Genomic DNA, 5,915 nt, shown 5'->3' with positions numbered 1-5,915 from the left:
TACAAATCCAGTTGATAGCACTGAGAATATAATCTAAAATTATTTAAAAATAGTTTTTAGAAAAAAATGTATTCTTACAAGTTACAGGAGAACCAAAATTATATACAAATTTATCTGACATTTCCATATTAGAAATGAATCCAGAAGTTTGTGTCAAAAATCTTTATATTTGAATAAGAAAATATTTTTAAACTTATCTCGATGAAATGAATTATTGAAGGCAAATTTTATAGGCCTGTTGCTATAATGAAGGAATATGTTACTGTGCAAACTGCCAGTCTTTGATTAGTTGAAGTTGACCTAGATCTTTGTGATACTCAAAACTGGCACAATTCTTGAGTGTAGTGCTAAATTCAATGTTGCTGGTAGAGATATACCAGCTTAGTCATCTGTCACAAATTCACTCGTATGTCACTATTATTAGAAACCACTGATTCACCTAGCTGTAAGTCAAAAGGTAATTTGATACATGATAGGTTGTGATGGGACATGAGAGAATCAGTTTTTATTTTGGATACAGGACGTATCAGATATTAAACTGATAAGAACAGATACTACAATTGATCTTAGCCAAAAGGCTGTAACATGGCTAGCCTAACAGAACCTGAGAAATGCCACTTTGTAAAAGACAAAGCTGTTCTTAAAATAAGTTGTAATGGCTTCCCCATTTGCTTTGCAATAACTGCTGACCTTGGCTTCTATGAAAAGTGTGTGCTTCTGCTTATCAGTAAGTGCTGAAACGTTGCTTGCCCTGCATCCCCTCACCCTGAAACCAGGATGTGGTTTTTCAGCTTAGAAACCCCTCTCCCCCTGAACTCGGGGCCACGGGTTGGAGAGACGCGAGTTCTCCGTGGTCACTGGCAATAAATGACCCTGCAATTTGACATACTTTTGTCTTGGTGTTGAATTTCTATGCTCGGTCAAATACAACAAGGCCAAGAAGCGATCTGCACCTGCAGGTGATATGGAGGTCACAATCTCATCCTTGGAATGCAGAATAAGCCACAGATGTTCATAGCTTTACAATTTCTAGATTTCATTACTACAATTCACTGAGTCCACAAACTGGAACTACTCACTCAGTGACTTCTGCTTGTATGGGATGAAGTGGATCAACAATTTAAAATTGGCTATTGATGGTAACACTTCAAATATGATTTCATACACATTGCCTCTACTTTAGTGACACTCCACCATCATTTCTAAAGGCCAAGTACAGAACCTGCAATAATACAGTTGAAATACTCCATGAACCTTTAAATAAAATAGAACGAGGCAGCAAAGCTTTCTTTTAATCACATACTTTACTGCATATAAGACAGTAGTATATATGCATATAGAAGTAGGCACAAATGTTTAGCTCATTTCTTAATTAGAATGATTCTGTTAATTTGCCCTTATTTCTTCCATATTAAGATTTTAAAACTGAATAATAACATGACAAACAATACTGGTAAGAAAATGCCATTGCAAAGTTGTAGGTGATTGACTTAAAAATCAAACTCGAGAATCTTGTCAAGAGAATGGGTACATGCAATTGTTATTATTCTGGCCACAGATTCAATTCTTTGAAATCATAGGATTTTAAAAATGTTCCTTTTTCTATTATAGTTATATCATAGTAAGGTAATTTTTATTTATCCACTTTATGCCATTTTATATTATAGAATGTGTTACGTAATATTTATCACAATAAATTTATTTTAGGTAAACAAAAAAAAACCCTTTATATATGAATTAGAACTGAAAAATATTTTTGTTCTTCCACAAAGATAAGTAAAATTTTAGATAGAAGTCACATTCAAAGGGTAATGCTTTTCCTGAAAACCATGAGTCAACTATCATTGCTATCATTGTAATTAAAACACTTCTTTTACTATTAAAGAATTTTAAAATACTAGAGAAAGTCATTATCATTACTAGGTATATATCCAAAAGAAAATTAATGGTTCTACCAAAAGACATATGCACTCATATGTTAATTGCAGCACTGAACGGCAAAGACATGGAATCAACCTAGGTGCTCATCAGTCATGGATTAGACAAAGCCAATGTGGCACATACACATCATGGAATACTACACAGTCATAAGAAGTGAAATCATGTCCTTTGCAGCAACATGGATGCAACTGGAGGTCATTATCCTATGTGAATTAACACAGGAACAGAAAGTGAAATACCTCATGTTCTCACTTAAAAGTGGGAACTAAGTATTGAGTACACATGGACATAAAGATGGCAACAGTAGGCACTGGAGGAGGGAGAACAGAAGAGGGTGGCAAGGGCTAAAAAAATGGTTGGATACAAAACTCACTACCTGTTGATGGAATTATTTGTACTACAAACATCAATGTCACTCAATACAACAATGCAACAAACCTGCATATGTACCCCCAAACTAAAATAAAAGTTGAATTCATAACAAATGAATGAATAAATACACTTTTTCTGTTAGGTTTAAAATAACTGAAATGCAAGGAAAATAACATGGAAGGGAAGAAAATGGAAGTAGTATTCATTGTCTTTAGATATCTCTCCTCTTTTGCTTATTGCTCTACAGATCTTCTTCAAAATAAGAGAGATTATTTGGTGATGACTCAGGCAGACCTAGAATGAGACTTTTTGAGGGATAGGAAATATGTTAGAATGGACAAGATATGGGTTGGATAAAGAAGGCTTGAGATAGATGTGCTTCCAGGAGTTAGATATTTCTTTTCCAAATGAAAGTAGAGAATTTGACCATTAATATTAGAGTTCACCCATATCTATGGGTAAGCAAAAAGAAATTAACTTGTAGATATTTATTGTCAGGCTGAATAACTTCAGGGTTGTTCTACGTGATGGTCAGGTTGATGGAAAAAAGGGTCAACTCCTGGGAGATGGAGTGCTATAGGGCCAGGGTGTCATGACCAAAAACAGAAAAATAAAAGACTGGATCGATATAGTGGTCATTAATAAAATGTTTCAACTTGACAGAAAAGCAAATGCACAGCCTAGAAACTAATTCTGAAAATTTTCTGACTCGTTAGGTATGAAGCTAAGAATCATCTTCATACCTTAATTATAACTGGCTCAGTTATCTGGGGGAACTCTTCCTGTAGGATAAACTACTTTAGAGCCTAATTGTTTAGAAATCTTAAAGAAGACTGGAATGAAAAACTTTTAGTATTAATTTTTAATAGGAAATTCTAATGAAATTATACTCCATCATAGTATTGCGTTTAAATTTGCCTTTGAAATCTATCTAGAGATGAAAATAAAGAGAAAAAAGAGGGAAAGATTAAACAGTGTTATTTATGGCAAATGCTTGACATGCGGGAGATTAATCTAGGACACTGAATGGCCCTTTTATCTTATCAACAAATACATGAGGTGAGGCCAACAATTCCCTTCTTGCTCTGATAAAACTGAGGCTCAGTAAATTTAAGTAACTTGACTATATCACATTTACAGGAATGTCATATTCACTATATGAACCAAGGTTTGTCTGACAAGCTCTGAGGAGAAAATTCATGAGCTTTCAGACACATTAACACATCTGACGTGCCGTTTCTCAAAGCACGCTTTTTTCCAACATTACCGATCCATGCTAGATTGGCTTTTAAAAATGTGTGTGAGTTACATTTTATCACATGAAAATGTATTCCAATTTTCTGCAAACCATGAGCAGTAGAATTAAGCAATGACAAAAAAACTTTTTAAGAGCTAAGGGGACTGAGCAGTGTTAATAAATATATGACTTTTTCATTTTATTGTGGCTGGAGACACAACTTTCAGATGCATCATTGAATTACATTCTCCAAATTACAGAAAGAGATCATGTATGTTGTATATCAACTAATTTTAATAGCTAAAATATATTTAATGTGTCGGTATCATAGACATAGATGTATCAATTATTACTAGTTATTTTTAATATTATTTACAGAGATTTTATTAGAAAAGCATATGATGGCTAATTTAGACATTTTGAAAAGTTACATAAAAAATAATAAAAATAGCATAATTTTGCTACCTAAACCAGTAGTCAGCAGGCTATAGTCTCCTTGGCAAACCCAGCTGTAGCCTGTTTGTATTAATAAATTTTATTGGAACACAGATAAGCCCATTTATTTTTGTTCTGTGTATACCTATTTTCATGCTACTGTGGTAGAACTGGATACCGACTACACCAGCTGGCCTGCAAAACCTAAAATATTGGTTGGCTTGCCCTCTACAGAAAGAATGCCTATTCCTGACCCAGAGGATAATGCTTTTTACAACTGACTCTAATATTTTGCTATTTCCCTGAGCATCATATATGTTTCCAGTTAACTGGAAGATAATTATGGAAGATAGCTATAAAATGAGAAAATCCGTAATCATTGTCCAAAATCCTAGTTATTTTTAATATATTTGTGAGAAGATGTAGTTAACAGAAGAATTTTCTGTTTAACCTGTAGTTTCATTCATTTATCTAATACCTGTTGTTTGCATAAACAGTACCAAGGTCTGTGCTAGGTGCTGGGACTACTATAACTCAGTTTTGAAGTTTTTAATTTAATATACTTATTAGACATCCAAGTGAAATTATACAGTATATAATTAGGTAAATGAGTTTTGAATTTAAATGAGAAGTTCTAGAAGATTATTTTTATTATATTATCTGCTGTTCCTTCCATTGGTGAGAGAAAGATTTCCCCTCTATGGTTATATGGATGGCCAACTAGCAATAGTCAACATGGGGAAGATGAAATAGACAGCAGTGTATCAGACACTTAAACTCAGCTTTGGGGAGGAAATCCAGGTAGGAAGGAGATCTACTTTGGGCCAATTAGAAGGAAACCCAGGAATTATTCCCATAAAATTGATAATAACTTATGCCATCTTTATCTCCCTTGATATGAATAATAAATCCATAATCACTCCACTTTTGACAGTCAAGTAGTTAAAAAATCTACACAGTGAGTACCTGTGACCAAGAAGATACACAGAGAAAGTTGAAACTGATCATGTTGAGAATCTCAATGTATTCCCTAAGTTTTGCTTGAGACACAGCATTTCAATGAAGGCAGGGATAGGGTTCCATTATTGGTTAAGCCCATTTGTAATTTGATTTTCTGTTACTCACAGATTTAAGAGTTATTGAGAAGCTGCACTCTTCTACTTCCAAACTTTAACTTCTTCACAGAAGGCAATTTCAGAATTTAGACAAGCAAATACTTGTTACATATTTTAAGGAACAATAAGTACTGAGGTTGCAAACAGGTTCTATGGACCTTTGTCAACAGGAGACAGCTGATCACAAATGCGCGGAAAGGTAGAAAAATGACAGTGTCTGACCGTCCTACCCTCTGAGTCAGCAAATTGTTTTCCCAGTATGTTTCTACTCTGGCCCTTGTTTAATAAAACCTCTTGCTCCTTACAGCTCCCTGCAGTAATATTTATTATTTAAAGTTCTTGTCTTCACCTTAACAAGTCTTGGTTTCTGCTTTGAAATAATCTCTTAAATATTCATATGGATTGTACATGTTTTTCAGCTGTCAATATTATTTGCTATACACTTTATAATAAAAGATTTTTTGTGTGTTTTCTACAGGTAATTTTTTTAGACATTCCTGCCTAAAAACCCAAAATTATTTGGAATTTGGTTTTATAAATAATGTGAGATTGAGATATGGCATATTTTTTCTTCTAAGCTCATAACTTAAGAGTTCAAACTTCCTTTTCCAGATGATTTGAAAATGGTGCATTTTTAATATGGTAAAAACCTAAACATCATATGTATTTCTCCCAAATTTTATATTATATTTATCTATTCATTGTCCCTTATGAGAAAATGTCACCTTTAACTACTATAGGTTTTTACCACATATGGGATACAGTATAATTAAACATATTTAAAAATATTATATAAATTCTCACTTTCTTATTTT

General features: G+C 33.4%; 1 pseudogene; it reads right to left on the bottom strand.

Annotated features, from left to right (window-relative positions):
- Positions 1-472: 472 nt before the first annotated feature.
- Positions 473-587, bottom strand: LOC120365383 (U2 spliceosomal RNA; annotated as a pseudogene).
- Positions 588-5,915: the final 5,328 nt, after the last annotated feature.

Source organism: Saimiri boliviensis, chromosome 1, assembly GCF_048565385.1.
Source record: "Saimiri boliviensis isolate mSaiBol1 chromosome 1, mSaiBol1.pri, whole genome shotgun sequence".
In the NCBI taxonomy this organism is placed as follows: domain Eukaryota; kingdom Metazoa; phylum Chordata; class Mammalia; order Primates; family Cebidae; genus Saimiri; species Saimiri boliviensis.
Note: the sequence above shows the minus strand (reverse complement) of the source record. Positions and strands in the feature narration are given on the sequence as shown.